General features: G+C 40.3%; 1 protein-coding gene across 6 annotated transcripts in view; it reads left to right on the plus strand.

The window, feature by feature from the left end:
- Pde4d (phosphodiesterase 4D) overlaps positions 1-21,341 on the plus strand; it is a 1,387,978-nt gene that overhangs the window by 880,129 nt on the left and 486,508 nt on the right. The window lies entirely within an intron of this gene.

Here is a 21,341-nt window from a genome sequence, read left to right on the forward strand (position 1 = left end):
TTCTGCTTCCTATGAGATACGTAAGCTAAAAATCACATCTTAGCAGGGCATGTGGCACAGCAAGGCAAATGGGATGCTTAGCCAGGCCGTGAAACGTCCTCTGTGGAGACAGGAAAGGCGACAAGTTCAAGGGTACCAAGCAAGTTGAAAATAGGACACAGATACTGAAAGACGATATCAAGTCATTGAAAGGTGGTTTAGTCTGCCTTTGAACTTACTGACTCACGTTATGACGGCAGAGGACAGTACAGAGATCTGACAGGCGTGTGACAGCTTCTAACGACTAAATCGTGAATTGTTCTATAATTAATTAAATCATTTTATGATACTTTCCAATCAAGTATGGTTTGGGGATTTCCAGCACATGCGGAGTTCTGTTGCCGCTGTCTGTCTGGCGTGGCTTGAAGCATCTTGGGAACATGCGTATTAGATGGCAATCCCATCTTTGAGACCTGAGTTCGCAAGAACGAGATTCCTTGTGCCTCCTGGAAACAACTCTGGCGAGGCAAACAGAAGCCCTGAGTTGTTTTCTTTGACTTTTGTCTTCAAATGAATAAAATACATAAGTGGGAAGAAACAAAAAAAAAGGGGGGGGTTCAGCTCTGCTCCTTTTTAATAGGAAATTTTCTGTGCCTTTGTTCAAATGTCAAAAATTCCTATATATCACCTAATTTTTTATAATGATTTCACCCTGTGACGTTTACTTGAAAGTGTCACTGGTCTCTGGGAAGCTTGCTTACTGAAAACAATGAAACATTCTACGTGTAACTCTAATTGGTCTAGCCTCGGTTACGTATTTATTCATGTAAATTGGTCTAGCCTCGGTTACGTATTTATTCAAGCAAATTCTCTTTTATGTTCCAATGATGCTTTACAGGGTAAATGACAAATATGAGGCATTAATAGCTATTATTTAGCGGTTTTATGAGCCCATAGGCCATGATCACAATTTCTAACAGATTTTATAGTTTTCTCTTTAGTTGTGCTTCCTTCATTTCCCTCCCTCCTCCCTTCCGTCTCTTTCTGGGACTGTTGTGATATTTCACCTGTGGCTTCTGAACTCACTATAATGAGTTGAGGGGTCCTAATCACTCATAGGGGAACAGTTGCTCTTCAGTTCGAGATAAACAGAGAAGTAATATATTGGTCAGAAAACTACTTGGGGACTGAGGTCTGGTTATTTCCTTTAAAAAGCCACATGTATTTATTTCTTATGTAGGAGCATGTGCATGTCATGGTTCACATGTGGAGGTCAGAGGTCATCTTATAGAATTTGGGTTTTTTTTTTCTTCTAGTTGGGTGGGTCCAGGAAATTGGACTCTCAAGCTTTTCTTCAGGATTTAGCTTTTCCTACAACAACCCCTAGTCTCTGCTACAGCATTTCCGCTTAATTCATGCTTCAAAAAAAATCCAACTTTAAAAAACAGCAATTTTATACCTGTAAGTGTTGACATCCACAATGATAGTGAAAATACATTTGATAGACTGATAGACAATTGATACATGCACCACATCTTAAACACAGTGTTAGATGGAAAGTAATTTCAGAATCGTGTTCCTAGGATTTATGGCTGTCATGATTCATTTCAACTTCTATGAGACAGATCGTGTGTTTGGACGGGTAAATTTTCTGTATTAAAAAATTGAGACCTGAGCTTAAATAATTCTCACACATTTTAACTTTTAACACTGGGGAGAATTTGTCTGAGTTTTCATATGCAATCGATCTTCTGAATGCCGATTGACCTGAGAGCCTTCTGAGAAACTTTCTTCAGAACTAACTGGCACTTAATCCCCCACTCATTCACTGACTGTACTTTCATATGTGTGTATGTGTCTACATATACTTGTATGTTTGTTTTTTCTGCTGAGATGAACGCCTTAAAATTAACCTTACAACTCTGTTATGTCTGTGCCTGCATTCAGAACATTAATGTTGCATATACATTCACTTTCATCATCGGCTGTTGGCATATATGTTAGCACAGTCCAACAAAACTCAAGAAAATCAGTCTTATTGTATTTCATTTAACCAAGAAAATATATTGGTTCTACATTGTTAAAATATGGCATTGGGCCCTGCCGCATTTGGCCTCTACCTTTCAAATCTTATAGTATAAGTCTCCTTTTCATTTTTAAAAAATTTATTTCTTTTTGTTTACAACCTACATATTCTATATTTGAGTTTTGAATTTAAATGTTTGATATTATAATCTACTTATCTACTTATATCATTATCTCCTTCCCTCTGCATTCCAACGAAGAATGAGTTCCTATTTCCTCCACATCTTCTCCAGCCTTTGCTGTTGTTAGTGAAAATATGTCTGTAAATAACGAGACATCTCCTTTAAACATAGCCCAAAGTAACCTAGATAAAATTGACACGACAGTTGTTGATCAGCAAATGCACATAAGTGTTGTGCTTTTAAAGAAGGACTAAGAAGCTAGAGCCCAACTGGTCACTAACTCTGTGCCTTCGCACCCCTCTCTCCTTGCATAGCTCCTTTGATGACACCCTACGTCATATGAAGACACTTTCCACTGCTCAATGAACCTTGTATTAAAATATTCTTCTATGCAAATCCATGCTAACACATTAGCCACCATTCTGCTTTATTTGCCTACTCTGAAGTTAGAACCAAGTCTTCCTTCTGTTCTCCTCAAGTCTTTTGGACTTCTTATAGCACAGCTTGCTTTTCTACAGTCTTTGGCTCTTTGTGTAGAAAGGCAATCTACCTTACAGCTAATAGTACCAGCATGGATCCAGATGTCCTGATTCAAATCTGGATGAGTTACTCAGTCTTTCAGGTACCCCATCTGCAGATGGCGGCTGTATAGGCATTCTTACCTCTTGACTACCATGAGGATGAACTTCTAGAACACATGTGCTCAGCCATAGTGCTTGGAGCCATTGTAGATGGGTCACAAATTGGTATCCCTGTGAAGCAGCCTATGCAATAAGGAGTTAAGTATGGATGGCTTGCTTGGGAGATACGCTTGGGGAACAGTAACTGGAGAGTATTGTAGCTAGACCAGAAAGGAAAGAAAGCCAGTATGGGGATGCCTTCATGGGCAGGTAACTGAGATAGCAGCCCGTCTCAATGCTAATAAGAAGCCCTCGAGTAAAATCTTTCTTCAGGATTGCCCCACGTGTTAGAAGGGAGCATTGGAATCTCGATGCTCTGACTTCAGGGCCGCCTTCATTCCTGGCAGGGCAAGGCTGATTTGCATGCAAGCAGCGCCTTAGGTGCAGCACTGCATGTACTTGAGCCAGAACACCACGGGCACGTGACTTCTGAGGGGCGATGGGCACAGCTGCAGAACTCTCACCATTAATTTCCCAGGATCTACTGCACTTTGTTTTCTTTGGCCTCAGATAGCACCTTTTTCCCCCTGAATTTCCATTAACGCAAACGGTCTGCACCATTCAGTGTTAGATTATCTGCTGCCTGGTGAGGTTTTCTCCTCGACACATCTCTAAAGGGTGAACAAAACATTCGTGTCTGAGACACCGCCCATCCTTGTCTCAGAGTTACTTATGCCATACACTGCAAGCAGCATGGTATCGGGAAAGAAAGACTGGGGAGGCAGAAAACCAGGAGTGTGCTCTTATGCTTCCACTTACAAAATGCACATCCTTTGGTAGCAGCATAACTCACTTCCATTTGCTTCCCCCTCCACGCACATAGAAAACATGACAGGAAATCCTACTTCCTTATTGGACTGTCATGATAAAGACAAGGCGTCATGGACAGACATCTGAATGAGGTCTTGTCAAGGAACAGATGCTAGGTCAGGGAGTCTGCTAGCTTTTCTAAGCTTTTTCCTCTTTTGTGGTGTATGGTCGTCTCATTCATTTGTATAATATATTTTACTCACTGCCTTCCACCACTTCCTCACCTCTTCCACTGGAGTTCTTCCCCACAGTGCCTCTGCTGTTACCTCTCACTGCGTCACCCACTGAACTTAGTGAGAGACATTTTTGACTTGCATAGTCGTCAAGGCAAATTGTCTGTGGCTATCCCACAAAGAAAAGTTCACCCCTCCCCCAACAGCCATTATGTGCCAATACTGTGTGTTAGTTACTTTTCTATTGCTGAGTTAAGACACTGTAACCAAGGCAACTTGTAGAACAAAGTGTTAATGGGAACTTACAGTTTCAGAGGGTAGTACACATCCACAGTGTTGGGGATCCCAGCAGGAAGGCAGGTATGGGCTAAGTAGTAGCTGAGAGCTTCCAGCTTAATTCACAAAACAAGAAGCAAAGAGAAAGGGAGGGAGAGAGGGAGGAAGGAAAAGAGGGAGAGAGGAAGGGAGGGAGGGAGGAAGGGAGGGAGTAGGAAGGGAGAGAGAGAGAGAGAGAGAGAGAGAGAGAGAGAGAGAGAGAGCTAACTGGCAATGCTGGCAATGGCATGGACTTTTGAAACTCCAAAGCCCATCTCTAGTGACACACTTCCTCCAGTAAGGCCACACCTCCTCATCATTCCCAAATAGTTCTACCTACTGGGGACCAAGTATTCAAACATATGATTCTATAGAAGTCATTCTCATTAAAAACACCAAACTCCCTTGAGAAGGGTAGAGCTATACAGACCCCTGCTCTGCCCATCATGAGATGCTGATGGGCTAATTTCGTGAAGGCCTTGTGCAGAGAATCACAGTTGTTTTGAGGTCATGAGTGCCATGAGGTCATGAATGCTGCGAGGTTATGAGTGCTGTGACATCACGAGTGCTGTGAGGTCATGAGTGTTGTGAGGTCATGAGTGCTGTGACGTCACAAGTATTGTGAATTCATGAGTGCTGTGACGTCATGAGTGCTGTGACGTCATGGGTGCCTCGAGGTCATGAGTGCTGCGAGGTCATGAATGCCATGAGGTCATGAGTGCTGTGGCATCATGAGTGCTGTGAGGTCATGAGCGCTGCGAGGCCATGAGTGCTGTGACGTCACAAGTATTGTGAGTTCATGAGTGCTGTGACGTCTTGAGTGCCGTGACATCATGATTGCTGTGGCTGTGTCATGTCCAAAAGGCATCCTTTTACTTCATCTCTCCCTAACTTAGACTCTTTCCTCCTTCTCTCTCTTCTGCTAGATTCTTTCCATTCTAGAATAACCAATACCTTAGAGTTTTGTCTTTATGAATATATTTTAGTGTCTCATTTTGATTGTTTTATCTGTTTTTGAAAATGTCATTAGATGTTAGCTCAAGAAAAATATTCCTTTTTCACATATTGAAATATTGAGAATTTTTATGAAAAATAAGTCATGAGGTGAGACTTTAAAATACATGAAGTGTGCCATATTTATTCTATTTAAAATATCAAATATGTCTATTATCTAAGATGATACTTGAACATTTGAATTCCTTTTGCACATCACAAAATAAACTGACTCTTATGAAAGACTGTCAACAACTTTTTTATACTTAGAAATTTCTTGCCTAGAGCATATCAAGAAACTCACAATACATTTAATCATCATCAAATTTAAAGATGGTCAACATTGAAGAAAAGTGTCAGTGAGGAAGGCAACTATGTCCCCTATCAGAAACGTTTGCATAAGTTTGTACAAGGAAATGAAACAAATTTCTTGCCTTTACTTCCTAGTAACAAGGACCATGGAAATCTTAGGCTAGCGCGGTGAGCTGAAAGAGAAGGCAGCACGTGTATTTTGATAAATCAACTTGTCCATGGCTACACCACTGAAGAAAATGATACCCATTCCCTAACAACCATTAAGTGCCGCTAGTTCCTCAGTGAGTGGTGGTTCTCTCTTGCCTCGCATTTGTCTGTGATAAAATGTGTCTGGGCCTAATCTTGTGTGAGTCCTGTACAGGTAACCACAGAGACCATGCATAATGGACTGTTTATTCATCTCCTTAGCATGTGGTATTATGTAAGGGAACCATCCCATATTTGTATCCCCAGCTGAATGCAATTCAAAAACCATTCTGATACTGGCCAGCTGACTTTTTCTGTTTCTGTGCATCACTTTCTCATTCATTGATGACAAATATAACAGCAACAATTATACAGGACTTTTGCAAGGATTCAGTAGGATCATACATTTACTTGCTTATTTAAATCTTGCACCCTCTTTCTCTCTGTGTGTGCATGTGTGCATGTATGTGTGTGTGTGTGTGTATGTGTGTGTGTGTGTGTGTGGTATTATCATAGTATCTAAGAATTGCTCAAATACTTGATTCATTCTAGTTCCCATCCTGTCCCTTTTGGTCCCTATAAATTTCTCTGAAGATCATGGTATTTCAAAACTCTTTGAAGATTTTAACAGAACTGTTAATTTACAATGGAAAAAAAAAGAAACCCCACGAATCCAATTTCATTAAAGCCTGTGTTCAGAAAAGTACAATATGAGCCGGGTGGTGGTGGTGCATGCCTTTAATCCCAGCACTCGGGAGGCAGAGGCAGGTGGATCTCTGTGAGTTCGAGGTCAGCATGGTCTACAAAAGATAGTTCCAGGATGGGCTTCAAAACTACAGAGAAACCCTGCCTTGAAAAACAAAACAAAAAAGTACAATATGAATGCAATTTCATATGAAAAAGGTCTATCTTCCAAGTAGCTGTTCCAGAGTTACAGGCAGGGTTCTCATGGACTCTGAGACCTTTCCTAGTCCATCATGGTGTTAGCTGTCAAATCTCAAGTCCTACATACTTTTCTGGCATCAGAAGTTAAAAGATGCCATAATTTTTTGTGTTGATTATTATTGTTTTTAGAGACAAGGTCTCTCTGTGTAGCTCCTACTGGCCTGGAAACTCACTGTGTTGGCCAGGTTGACCTGAATTCACAGAGATCCTCCTGCCTCTGCCTGTGCAACTCTTAAGCATGCTGAGGCCTAGATGAAAATGTTCTTAAGTACTCCAAGCATACATTCAATTGATGCAGAAATTGTGAAGCCATGAAAATTACAATGGAAGAACAATTAGTTTAGAGGGAAATAAAGGCCTCTGTTGACCATCAGAATCCCTCACATCTATGAAGCTGGTCAAATAAGTCTCTGTGGAAGAGTGTGACATGGCTCCTCGTGTTTTCATACAAGACCGTGTTTTAGGGGTGGTGAAACAAACCAAACAAGAACGGAAAATGCACAGCAGATCTAAACAATAACAACAAACAAGAACTTGAGTAGAAGATGAGTCTATCTACAGCAAACAGCCTTACCTTTTGCAAACCGTCGCTTTGAAAGCAAGAACCCATCTAAAGCTGTTCTTTGCCCCATCTCTCCCAGGAACCTCTTTTCATTCAGCTTCACCACGAGTGTCTCCCCCGGGTACTCTGAGCTGCATCTGCTTTTCCCACATCTTCTATGTTCTTGGAGCCCAGAGATTCTGTTTTAGGTTTCATTCCCAAGGGGCTAGCTTTTCAGTTCCTGATTCTTCATGCCAATTTATCTCTGTGAAGTGTTGTAAAACGGCTGAGTGCCATCTTCAGGAAGCAGACAGTACATCAGCCTTGGATCCTCTTCCTAAACCGAAGTCCCTGGTGCCTTCCACAGATATGCTCTGAATCGACAAAAACAACACGTGGGAAATTTTATGTCCATCATAGCAAAGACTCTCCTTTATTTCTTGTGTTACTTTAAAAATTCTCACATAGAAAAATATTATGGAGGGGCTAACATTGTTTTATATGCAGTATTTCTTACATGTTTTAGGAAGGATGCTGGGTCTTTCTTGGACATCTACATGAATTGGTTTACAAAATAAACAGCACAGTTTCTCTTGTAAGCAACTAAAATGACAAGTATATTTATAGGCATTTATATATACACTGTACATATATATTATATATTACATATATACATTTATATTTCTATTCCCTTTGAGAATTTATTTAAAATATGGACTAATATATTATTTTGTAACTCTGCATGGTTAATGTATTTTTCTGACCTGATCCTGATATACAAATTTTATAGCTATCATTTTTGTTATAGTCTATACCCTCTAAAGATAAGCATCCCATGATGAGTGGTATTCATTGTGTTCTATTCAAAGCATTGTCAACATTACTGAGTTAGTTCACATAAGAATTTGGCTAGCATATATTGATGCATCTTTTTGTGTTGGAGATGTGTAAGATTTTTGACACTTTATCTCATTGTAGGTGTATGTAATACATTGAATTGAATAGAGAATGTTTGTGTTTGTCATCAGCAATGTATTGAGTTGATTATAGAATATAATTGATTGAACGGAAACAGATGAGTTGATATAAGACCCTAAGCACGCTGTAAGGATACCTCTAGTCCGCAAAAAGTCATTTTTATCCTGGCATATTTATACAAGTACAAATATTTCATGGCGCCTTATATTGTACCTGTAGAAAGTATCAAAACATTATTTGGCACTTGAATTTTAGTGTGTTTGGTTAATTTTGCACAATATCTTTCTTTATTGGGCAGACAGTAATAATTCTCATGGGAATACATGTGCTTTGCGATGTCTACAGAATATCAGGAGGTCAGACATTGAGATTAAAGAATATTCTCCTCCCACCATTGTTCCCAGGCTGGTTTTACAGCTGTGTAACTAGAACAAACAAAGAACGTGGGGGAGGGGAGCAGGAGAGCCATTTTTGCTTGTTTCTTTTATCTTTTTAAAACCTCAAAAAAGATAAATGATACAGCATTTGGAGGGTACCGCCGGCTGTGTTATCCCTGGAAGGCTGTTACATATGAGTACGCAAAGCCTTCAAAAGCCAACGAGGGTATTCACAACCAAATAATAGTGTGCTAACCTCGTTCACTGTAATCACAGATAATGTAGAATTTGTGTCTGCCATTTCATTTGGAAGGTAAAATACCGGACTTACTTTGGGGATTTCATATAACATCCTGGGCTCCATCAATAGACCTCGAATAACCTGAAATAAAGAGGTAATGAGGGCACTTGACTCTGCATCATTCAGACTTTTGCTGGAGCATCAGGCTTACTTCTGAGCTACAGACAAAAACCAAAGAGGACTCAGAGAGTGGCAAAGAGAGGAAGCAAAACCATGATTTGTGCACATATCAAGTGGCTGAAAGTCCGTAATTGTTAGAGAGACAAAGCTATGCAGTAATCGAGGGCCTAGTTCTTGGAAGAGGGCTGTTTCATTGTGGCCACCAATCTGAAATACAAGTAGTACAAGCCACTGCAGAAAGCAGGCTTAAGCCACAGATGTAACGCCATGTTCTAGTGATGAGGGCAACACTTTCTATGGCAAACCTGCACGGTTCAGGTGGCAAAGTAACTATTGCACGCAAGAATCAAAAATCATGAATATTTAGTATCCTAGCAATTTGCTGACATTTATCTTACTTCTCTCCTGGTTTTAAATTTCTTTCACCAGACTGCCTTTTCATCCCTTCTGTCTTTAAATCCATATTTTGCCTAATCGTTTTCTTGGAATGCTTGAAGAAAAGATGTTCATGGACATCAAATCTCAAATAAAGTATTTCCTGCCGTTTATTAAATTTTCCTTAAGTGAGTCATGTGTTTAGTGGTTCCCAAAAATGCTAATCAGGTATTAGTTGGTAGTTTTTGATATTATCTTCTGTTTTGAAGGAAATGGGAAAAAGTAAGTGAACACTGAAGTTGATCTATGAGATATATTCTATATTTTCATTTTAGAAAATTAAATATCAGCTATATTGGTATGCTTAAACTTTGCTGTTTAATTATGCTGGTTTAAAGTATAATTCTAGTTATTTACAGATTTTAAAGTAAGAATTATTTTAAATACTCTTCATTTACTGAATTTTCTACATGCATATAAAGCATTTTGATGAACTCCATACTCCATGCCCTCCTTCATCCCCTACCAGCACTTTCTACTTCCAATTTCTCTCTGTGTGTGTTCTCTTAAATCATGTGTGCACACTGAGTCCCTTCAACGTGATCTGTAGGACTTATCTACTAGAACATGGAACACTGATAGCATTTCAGGCCCAAATCTCCAAAAAAAAAAAAAGCAAACAAACAAAGCCTTCCCCCTTCCCCCAGCTGCCATTTTTTGTCTCGTCCCAGCATCTTCTCAGCTGGGGCATGGGACTTCCTAATTCATGCTGGCATTTCAGCTGGTTTGATCTTCTACAGATCTTGGTAACTAACACCTTATAGGAGTACGATCTTTTTACAGTTAGTGTACCAATTATTATTAATTTAAATTATAAATTAACTTAACCAATTAATACAATATTAACTAAAGTTCATAATTATCTTTGAGCCACCTTTACCTAAAATTAATTTCTAGTCTAGGGTCCTGTCCAGGATGACATTATTTATCTCAATTATTTATCTCACCTTTAAAATCCTTTTGGCTGTAGCAGTTTCTCTGATTTTTCTTGTTCTCCCCTCCCCTGCCCCCAAGAGACAGGGTTTCTCTGAGTAGTAGCCCTAGCTGCCCTGTAGATAAGGCTGCTAAGATTAAATGAGTCCACTATCACTGCCCAGCCTCCTTGTGTTTAATGATATTTTAATTTGAATGAAATTTTGTAGGAGTCCTGATCAGGTATTTGGAGAATGCAATCAAATAGGATTTTCTGAAGGTTCAGATTTGAGGGTAGAAGTTAACACTTATTGCTTATTGCTGTTAAAAATCTTAGGCCATGCTAGTGTGTGTCAAATAAACTTATTTTCCCCCTTATTTTTGTATGGAAGTCACTAAGAACAACCCCAATTAAGTACCAATCAGACATGTGTCACCTCCTTGAAGGCATAGTACCTATATAAAATTTTCAATATAATCCATATAAAATTGCCTATTTTATGTTAAATGAATCTAATTTAACTGTGAAAGCATTTGTGTCAACCAGTAAGAAGTCACAGATATTTATTTCAAACTTGATTTGGAGGTACAATCTGATAATACTATTTATTGTGATACTTTCACTCTTCCTCCTTTGGCCTTGGGAACTGTGTTCCTTAATCTAAATTGTCTACTTGATCAGTTGAGGAAGCCAAGAATATTAGTGAAGAGCATCTCTGTGGCTGTCTGTGTAAAAAGTTCCAGAGAAAATTACTTAATGGGGAAAACCCACCTTTCACCTGGGGAACAGTATAAGCTGTTGTCTTTGTGAAAGAAAAGGAAAACCCTGCTCTATTGTAAATTCTCTTGTTTCCTGGATGCCATGAAGTCAACTACTAGGATCAACCAGGTCTTGGCCAGTGGCCCAAATCCATTGAACTCATGAGCTAGAGTGACATTCTTTTTCTCCGGTACATGTCCCAAGCAACAAAGAACTGCCCAGCACCAGCACTCATTGAGGGTTTTTATTTTTTCTTTAGACAAGTCTGGATTGATTTGTTGTTGTTACCGGTGTTATAGCATAGTTACCCTCTCTTTTGTATTTGGAAACCTTTCTTATAACCTGGCATCTTAAGTTTCTTGAAACTTATCACAGATATTATTCTTTCCATAACTCAGACACAATCGTTTCTCCAATGAGCTCGGGTTTTTTATTTTGCTGGAAAATGATATGAAAACCCATGGTTGGACGAGGCAGGATGCTTGCTGTAGCGGAGTCATCATGTCTAGTCTGTCTTCACTGACAGCACGGGAACACATGCCTTCCTCCTAGTACATATGTTTGGATGGGTTTCTGCAATATTTAAATCTATAGCCAAAGGCACACAAAGATGAATTGGGGGATAAAGTTATGAAAAGAAGAATGTAAGGATGGTGTATGGCTAGGAAGAGAGATAACCATGAATTCATACTAATGTTTTTCTCTAATTCTCTACTACTAGATAATTTCATCTTCTGTCGTTCGTTTCCTGCAACCTAATCTTCATGTTGGAAAACCAGCATGCACAATAGTTACTACTTTTCTTATACAATTGCTCGATTCCAGTGAATGTGCTCCATTTACCTTACTGATATTCAAGTATGTAAATGGAAGCTGGACCTTTCTTCCAACTTTGAAAAACATTCCAAGGATTTTTTTTTTTAAAAAAAATTATTTCTCCCCTCCAATCTCAACTAACTTAAAATATATTACATTCCCAGATGCATTTCCTGCATTAATATTAGAGCATTATGATTACTTTATGTTTTTCACAAAAATTTGGTGTCATAGAATATGGAAATCTTTAGCTACTTCCACGGTACAGATTATTGATTGCCTTTAACTCTTTTTTCTGACCATCCCACTCTTTGTGTGACAATAGTGCACCTGCAAGACTGATTTGAGGCTTTGTATCTAAAGGCCTGTAGCTTTGGGAAGGATTACCAACCTTCCTGGTTGATTGTCTTTTGCTGGTAGCTCCAGGAGAGAAGTACCTTGCAGGACGCAGCTTGTAGCAATTCTGCTGGCCATTCTTTCAGTTGCAAGCAACCTTCTAATCACAAAAGGAAGCAAAGATTTGACTTCAGACTTCGAAATGACTGTTTTTGAGGTGCCTAGGTGGTTAAGTGCGTGGAAGAATAGATGCTTTATTTCATTTCATACCAAGTAACAGCTCGCATTTTCAATGAATGTCAAAAGAAAAACCATGTTAAGACCTTGCATAAAATGGTTAATATGCCTATAATTTGCATTTAGTATTTTGTTAAGTTGAAGGCTAACATTAGAACTGCACTGTAATAATGTGTGAATCGGAGGACTCAAGAACACATTCATTTTTGACTTGAGTTCTAACAAAAGTATATGTCCAAGTAGTGCTTTAGTTTGAACTCAACGATTTTAGGAGGAAAAAAAAAAAACCCTTTAAGCCCACAGAGAAATACAATGTGAACAGAAGTCTCAAGGCTGGGAAAATAGCAAGTAAAATAAGTTGGCCTTTGACATCCTCCTTAGGATGTCAGGCTTTTTCCATATCCTGTCATTGTCCTCCCATGATGAAGCATGTTATCTCCACTCACCATTTATTTTCAGACACTGAGGATAAAAAGGGTTGTGAAAAAAATAGACATGGTTAATGACCATATTGAATTTATAATCAAATGGAGACAAGCAAGCATTAATCAAATTCATGCCCTCCTCTCTTTTCCTCCCATCTGCCCTTTCTGCCTCCCACTTTTCCCTCTTTCTTTTCTTCTCTCCACCCTGAAATGGGTCTAGAAGTTAGAGAGACACACACAGAGTTCAACCTAACACACACACCCTCACACAGGACACTTGACCTGGAAGGGAGATCCAGAATGTCTTTCTGTGGAAGGATTGTTCGAGCAGTGATTTGAAAGATCAATAAGAATTAACCAGGGAAAGAAAAAACAGGGAGAGAACCATATGCGAGCTGGATTGGAGGCACCACACAGAAGAGAGACGAGGCTTAGCAGAGGTATTAGGCTACCATGCTGAAGATCCTTAAAGAATTCAGAAGTCAGTGGGTAGCCATCGCATTTCCAATGTGAAGAGTTCTCTTCCCGCTTGTGTTTCTAACACTTCCGTTTCCCAGTTTTCTCAGAAAAGAACATTCTGGCTAGGAGTATGGTATATTAATCCATCTACTCTGTGTCCGTCTGTATATGTGTTTGTATTTGTGTATACATTTAATTTTCCTAGTGGCATTGTTTGGTTGATGGTCTCCACTGCTTTCTTTTGTATCCCCTGCTCCCATGGTGGTCACTCACTGCCCTATGTGCTCCGCTTCCGTCTTTCAGTTCTGAGATGAAGAAAGGACCCCCAGAATGTGTAAAATGATAATGTGATAGAGACCAGGAGCCAAACAGTGGGAGGGACAGCTGCAGCCATCCTGAACATCTGTCCCGTCTTTTACACCATCCCTTTGCCACCTTTCATGGAGGCTGCGGAGGAACTGGAGCTTTATTGTCTGATATTAGGCTTCTTTATCTCATCTGAGATCCCTGGGGTGGCTCTCTAGCCCTGCCTTCCAGCCCACTGTTCTCTCTCTTCTACAGAAAGGCTGTGTCTGTCTCTAGCACATCATCCAGCATGATTCCACAACCTTATGTGCTCTCCACGAATTTCTCTCTATTCATTGAATGTGCTTCCAAAACCCTTTATAACTTGTCATCCTACCTCTGTACCAGCTTTGGGCAAACTGTTTCTCCCCACCAGAGCTTCTCCCAAACAAACCTCATCTCTGTATTGGCAACTGCCTCTTCCTTCAAGCCTCATGGGAGGCTTGTCTTTCCACAAAGGCCTTCTTTACCAGTGTCAAGCTCCAATTCTCTGTCCAGTCTTTACGCTGTTGTTTCTTGTGACTCTCTAGTAAAATGGTACCTGCTTAGCTTCTTGATGACTTGCCTCAAAGGAATAAGTTTCCAAGAGGCATCTTGTCATCTCACCCTCATTTATTATGCATCCTTATCGCTAGCATAGATCTTGGCTTTTGACACTTACCTCTTGGATTAGTGGATGAATCCTTATTCTTGTTTCCCTGTCCGTCATTCATCCCATATTTTCTGTGATTATGTGGACATGCAGAGTTATGGCCAGCTCATCTCACCACAGCAGGCTTCACTTTTCCATAAGTCACTAGCATTCCTCTCACACTCATGGTTGTAAACAAAATACTTAATACAGAATGTAGACCAACGTCTTCGTGGCCCGTTGTGAGCAGCCAAGGGAAGGGTGTTTGCTCTTACTGGGTATGCCTACCAAACACTCCATCTACCACACCGGCTGAACTCAGCTGAAGCTATAGGCCTGAGCCTTATGAGTTCAGAACTTCCACACTGTCTCATCGAACCTGTCTTCTTATCTCTCCCTGGATGGATAAAGAATAAAACCACGAAGCTTTTGCCTTGTGCTAGTTACTACGCTTCCTGTTTGTCAGTACCACAGGTTTCCTACTCTTGCAGGTGTCTAAGGCACAAATAACTCAATAATTCACTGAGGTTCTCATTGTGTGGTGTGTGGCAGAGCTTGGAGTTAAAGCCAGGCTCTGCTAGAGATGACGCTCACATGTGCTCTCTCTCTGCGGATCACTGTGCCCGTTTTCTTCACACCCATCTTCACACCCACTGCTCACTTCCTCAGCTTCTGCTGACCCAATGCTGGATGTCTTTTAATGACCATGGACTTTTTTTGGCATTCATTTGGCATCTGTCCTTAAATATGTTAATTAATTTTTTTTCACGTATGTAATTGTTTTTTTTCCTTTTCGAAGCCAAGACTGGGGCGGGTGTGCTCTGCTATTTCCTCTCTGAGGGGTGGTAAATCATCGTGCGATCAAGAGCCGGGGTTACAGAGTCAGGCTTTTTAGCTTTGCCTTCTGGGCCTTTTCTTTCCTAGCTGCATTGACTCGGTCAAGTCTCTCTCTATGTCGCCTTGTTTCATCCTTACAATAGAGTATCTGATAATGCTACCTTAGGAGTTTGCAGTGAGGATCGAATGAGGTAACGTCCGAAATATACTTATAACCATGTCTGGTAAAAAATGACCCTCCAGTAAACACGACTCACTCCTCCATAGCCCGAAGGGCCTTTCCACCTACATGATGTTCCTTCGTCTCCACGGAATAGCTGTTATCATTCTGTGGACTACTGTGTCTTCAGGGAAACACATTCTTACTTGTGAGTTATGTTCACTGCTGTGGGCTTGCTGTCCGTTTCTCTTTCATTGAGCCCCGCTGTTCTACTCCAGGCTAAACGAAATGTTGTGAAACCTTCTCCCACTCTGATTTCTTGGAGGCTGCAGCCCCTCTGGGGTTGTTGGTTAGTGCTTTGCAGGGTAACCCATCTCCTCTGTCTTCCGGCCTGCGAAGGCATCTGCTGAATGGTATGTGTAACACCTGTTGCCACCTCCCCTCAAGCTCCTGCCTCGGTGACCTGGCCATGCCCAGAGGGTTTGGGTTAACTTGGAACCCTGAGGCAGCGCAGTGTGGAAGCAGCACCGGAGAAAGTTGCTCTTGAATATTGATCAATAGCAAGTCACTGCTGAGAAAGAAATAGGAAGTCCCCGGCTTCGTCAACATTTTTGATTGTGCAAAGTGGTTGAGCCATGTGTAAAATATCACACAATGCCATGCCCTGTCACCCTGAGACTGTCACTCTGTTGAGATGTAGTTACCCCATGAGAAGGTGAGAAATGGGTTTTCTTTCTCTCTCTAGGACTCAGAAAATAAGATGTTTTCCTGGGGCCACCAACGTCAATTTCATGCTGTGATTCTGATTTTAAAAATAATACTGTGTTCCTAATATTAAAAAAGTGCCTTTGAGAAATTATTCAAATCTAACCAGAAAAATTCACTCTGAAGTACACGTTTAAATACTTTTGAATGATGGAAGGAAAACAGCTTTGGTTTCTGTTTCTTTAACTAGCTATTATTCTAATGATTCCTAACCCCATGGCTTATTTGGAAATGAGTTCCTATCCACTACATCTTTATTTGTCTTCTAATTTCCATGTCATTTGAAAGGGTTGGGCACCTTTCCCAAGGGGACATTCTGGGCACATCTCAGAGGACTGGGTACAGCATTCTGATTTTACAGGCAAATTTTACCTTGTCATTTGAGGTGGCATGTCCTTCTCTGTGTTTGTGTATTGCATGGATACGGAGTGTTCTTCCTCTGAGATCCACTCTGTGTAAAACTTTAGATAATTGATTATGATTCCATAAGCATGCAAATCAGCAATTTCCTTTCTGAGAGTAATATCAAATCTTTGCCAGGAAAGAATGAAAACCATACCCAACAAATAACCACTCAATGAATTTAGTCATTTAATAAAGAGAGTCTTTAGATATCTTCCTAAGCAAGCTAGCTTCTGACTTGCTTTGCATTTCCCCATTATTCTTAAGCAGGAATTAGAGGAAAATGAGAAGATTGAAGGCAGGCAACAAGCAAGCAGCAGCCAGAAGGTACAGAGAATAAAATGGGCTCGCATATACGAGAAACGCTTTTAGATATTAATGCGGTTATTACTGTAAGATATTATAATATTGATCCATGTTGTAGATGAGTTATTTATCTCTAAACTGAAGAAACAGACAAACAAAGGCTGTATTAAATGTTACTTCCAAACTCTGGAGTAGATGCTTTCACACTTCACACGGTGAGCAGCTCCAAGAAGAAACATAACCATCTGAATTAAACATACCTTAAATCATATTGTAAATCAGAGCGGATGGCTTGTTAATCTAAATCTATCCTCATCTGTGGATGGGTATATTAGTGAGAATAGGTTAACAAGCGAAATCCCAGTGTCAGCCTGAGCCACCTCCAAGACAGCTCCAGGGGATTGGTCTAGGGGAACACAGTCATAAAGCACAGGTACCCATGGACCTCATGACGGGAAAGAGGGTGGAGCTCCAATAGCATACCTCCGGTTGTTCTGTCCCAAAAGATGAACTATGTTTCATGTTTTTAAAGTCAGTACATGTTTGTTAACCCCAGGTACCGGAAGAACAATTCTATTGTGGGGTAGGTAAACTGTTGAAGATGCTGCAATTTTTCTTTCTTTGTCTGTTTCCTTTCTAGTTTTTCGAGACTGGGTTTCTCAGTAGCTTTGGAGCCTGTCCTGGAACTAGCTAGCTGTTATAGACCAGACTAGCCCCAAATTTACAGAGATCCGCCTGCCTCTGCCTCGCAAGTGCTGGGATTAAAGGCCTGAGCCACCACTGCCCTGTTGAAGATGTTACAGTTTATGTCGTTCTCATATTTGTTTCATACTGTACTTATACACCCCATCCCCACCCACCTCACTTCACCCCTACACACACATTCTACTCTCTTATTCTTCCTTCGGGAGCTTCCCAGAGCCCTAAAGATTCAAACTCTTTCAGGGCCGTTTGGCTTTCAGATTACCCACTCGCCTCTCAGTGGTATTTTTCTGCTTGTCGTTTCCCATGAGACTCCAAGAACAATGGCACCCTGTTCCTTGTCACCTGCTGGCTTTTACCTACTTTGCCCTGCTGGCTTTGTCTGCCAGGGTCCCCGGAACCTGTCTAGCCTCCTGTTTTCCTTGGCAGTCCCTCCGTGTGCTGTCCCACCCACTTCGTTCCTCAGACTTGATGACTCCGGCATTCTGGCTCCTCCTCTGAGCATCTTCAGCATCCTGTATGGCCTTTGGCACAGTTTTCTCTTCACCACACTGAGCTGCTCACGTGTCCACCTTCCACTAAGAATGCACTCAGACCAAGAACTGGGTGTCGGTTGTGATATAACCAAAAGATTAACCCAGAGGAAGGGCTCGGTATGCTTCTGTTGAATTAATGAATGAGTTGACCTTGCTTTATCCACATGGTTGTTTATACTTCAGTGAAATAAGCTTTTTTTTTTTTTTACTGTTCTTTTTTCACCATCCAAGACCTGAGCTGCCTATTTTAAGGAATAAGTACACAACAATCGATTTACTGTAGAAATAAGTTTCTGATCTTTTACCTTGAGGCTTTATACAATTGCTCTATTTAAAAACACAGAATCTCTCCTGAAATCAAACCTTGGGAAGGTTTTCATGGATCTGTTAAACTTTTGTGTTTCAAACTTTTGTATTACAAACAATCTTGAGATTGACCCTGGGAGTCATATATCAAACCAACTATGTGAGGAGCATTATCTGGTACACAAGACTGTCTTTGTGCTTCATAGGTCTTCTGTCTCAAAAAACCAAAAATATTGAAACAAAATCAAAAAGCAAAAAAAAAAGTGCCATTCCTTTCACCTTGAGCCTATTAAAGTCTTAAAATAACAGTGAGTCATTGGAATTTATCAAATAACTGATAGATATTTTCAAGTTTTTTTTTTCTTTTTTTTGGTTTTTCAAGACAGGGTTTTTCTGTAACTTTGGGGCCTGTCTTGGAACTAGCTCTTGTAGACCAGGCTGACCTTGAACTCACAGAGATCTACCTGCCTCTGCCTCCCAAGGACTGGGATTAAAGGCATACACCACCAATGCCCAGTCATAACTGATAGTTTTAAAGTATGAGTTTTCTCTTTATTTTGATGTAAATAATCGCCACCGTCTTTGGTTAAGGAATTAGAGATTTGGAAACATTTACAACCCTTAAAGAGCTGTAAGTCCTTTAAGTTTTTAATCAATAAAACAGCAAATAGAAACCTCTCCTGAATTCTGTGAGCATCTTCTCAGTTTCTAGTATATTAACAGAAAATCTAATTTCCTATAACCTTCCTTACCCTAAGGTCTGTGAAGTATATTTTAGCAAAATGTTCATTGTTTGGGAATGTGCTTCTCAGGTCTTAATTCTAGGTGACTTTCTTATGAGCAATTGTATGCAGAACAACCAGTCGTTCATTCTCTTATCTCCAGCTGTTGTCTAAGAGATTCACATGCTTTGAAATCAATAACGCAAAATGTCTCCAAAATGAACATTGGTATGTCTTCTATTAATTTCCATAAAGAAAGTTTAGATATTAAATGAAATGATTTTTTGTATCATAAGATTATAATATTCCTATAGGCTAAATGTATTCATGGGATCATATTACAGGAAATCATACAATGGTTTCTTACACATAGAGAATTCTTTTGGTTTTTCATCATCATCATCATTGTCATTGTTGTTATTATTATTATTTTGATCATCATTATTTTGGTTTTTTGAGACAGGGTTTCTCAGCATGCCCCTTGCTGTCCTGGAACTTGCTCTATAGACTAGGCTGGCCTTGAACTCAGAGATCTGCCTGCCTTTGCCTGCTGAGTGCTGACATTAAAGGTGTGGACCACCACTACCCCGCCATTTTCTTTTCATTAAATAAATGTCATTGGGCACACATGGTCAAACTGTTTTTCAATGAATATCTTCAATACAGAAACCTACCAAATATCATAAAATAAAATATGGGCCATGTGGAGAATTTTATATACTTTATTAATAATAGAATTGCTTGACATGTGAAGTGGCCAATGTCCAGCAATATGCTCATTGTCCCAGAGTGCAGAGCCAGGATCTGATTTCTGTATGGGTATTTCCAGCTCCTCCTGTTCTCTCATCCCTTGCTGTCATAAGTCAAGGTTGCACTTACCTTACAGAAAGGGAGCATCTGGCTTACAACTCCTACCCTTTGTTCACCCTCATGGTTCATTGATTTTTCTCATATCCCATGGCTTCCAGCAGTTCTCAACCTATGGGTCCCAGTCCCTTTGGGTCTTGCATATCCGATATCCTGCACGTGCGATATTTACACTATATTCACAACAGTAGCAAAATTGCAGTATGGAGCATCAACGAAATGATTTTATGGTTGGGGTCAGCACAACATAAGGAACTGTATTAAAGGGTTGCAGTGTTAGGAAGGTTGAAAACCCCTGGCTTAGACATACAGCACACTCATCTTGCTTACTGTTCTTCGGACTGGACAGTTGCGCTGTGCCCACGATGTCTTGTCTGTTGTGTGAGTGTTGTGAACAACGGTGTCTTTTCATTCCCCTACCGTTTGTCGTCACCTCCATGTGACAACTGTCTTAGCAGAGAAATGAAGACTCTGGTGACTCTTTCTCCAAAGCTTTTCTTTCCTGAAGAGCCTGAGCAGGTGCCTCGGGTAGTGATATCAGATGCAAATTCTATGCCTTGAAATGTGTCTTCTAAAATTGTACTTTTTAAAACTTACTCTTCCCCACACTGTTGACTCTTGTCTTACACATCTGTAGGCTGTGCCTTGAATAATAGGCTTTGAGTAGAGAAAATGCATTTATGTCAAAACAGCATGCTAGAATTGCTCTTGGGTATCTATATGTTCCACTTCCTTCAAGGTTTCATCTTCAGATGCCTCAGTGTAGCTATGTGTGCATTAGGCATGTATGTGCATGCATGTGCCATGTATGTGCACAGGTGAGCAGAGGCTAGAGAGGGACTTCAGGTACCGTGTTCTATCACTCTGTGCCTCACTCCCTAGAGACAGGGTATCTTACTGAACTGGTGCTAGACCAAGCAACCCTTTTGTCTCTACCCTATAGAGTACTGGGGTTACAGGCTTATGTGACCACACCTAGCTCTTCTTATGTGAATATTGGAAAATTGAATTCAGGTCCTGCTTGTACAGCAATGTTTTTTATGGATTGAACCAACTCTCCAGGACCTAACATAGCATTTTTTCATTAGTATTCAAGAACTGTAGTCTCCATTCTGAATTCTTACCACCACCCCTCACATGAATGCCTGCTGTATTAGTCTCTATTTTATTTGATTGTTTTAAATATAATTTGTCAATGAATTTTGTTCAGTATTTAACAATCTATCCTTCTGTTTAGAAGGTTAACCACACAAGAAAAGAGTTTGGTCTGTTTTGTTTTCCACTGTGTCATTAGATGCTCGAGCAGCACTTAGTGTTCAGTAGATGCTCATAAAGGTGTTCAGGAAGACAAATGGAAAGGTGGCCATCGGTCAGCCTGCAACATAGGCTTAGGCGTAGCTGTGCTGTGAATGTGTACTGCTCCTTTGTGACAATATGCGTTCTTTCTGGTGCCACCAACATT

The sequence above is a fragment of the Myodes glareolus genome, chromosome 15 (genome assembly GCF_982192425.1).
Source record: "Myodes glareolus chromosome 15, mMyoGla1.1, whole genome shotgun sequence".
Lineage (NCBI taxonomy): Eukaryota > Metazoa > Chordata > Mammalia > Rodentia > Cricetidae > Myodes > Myodes glareolus.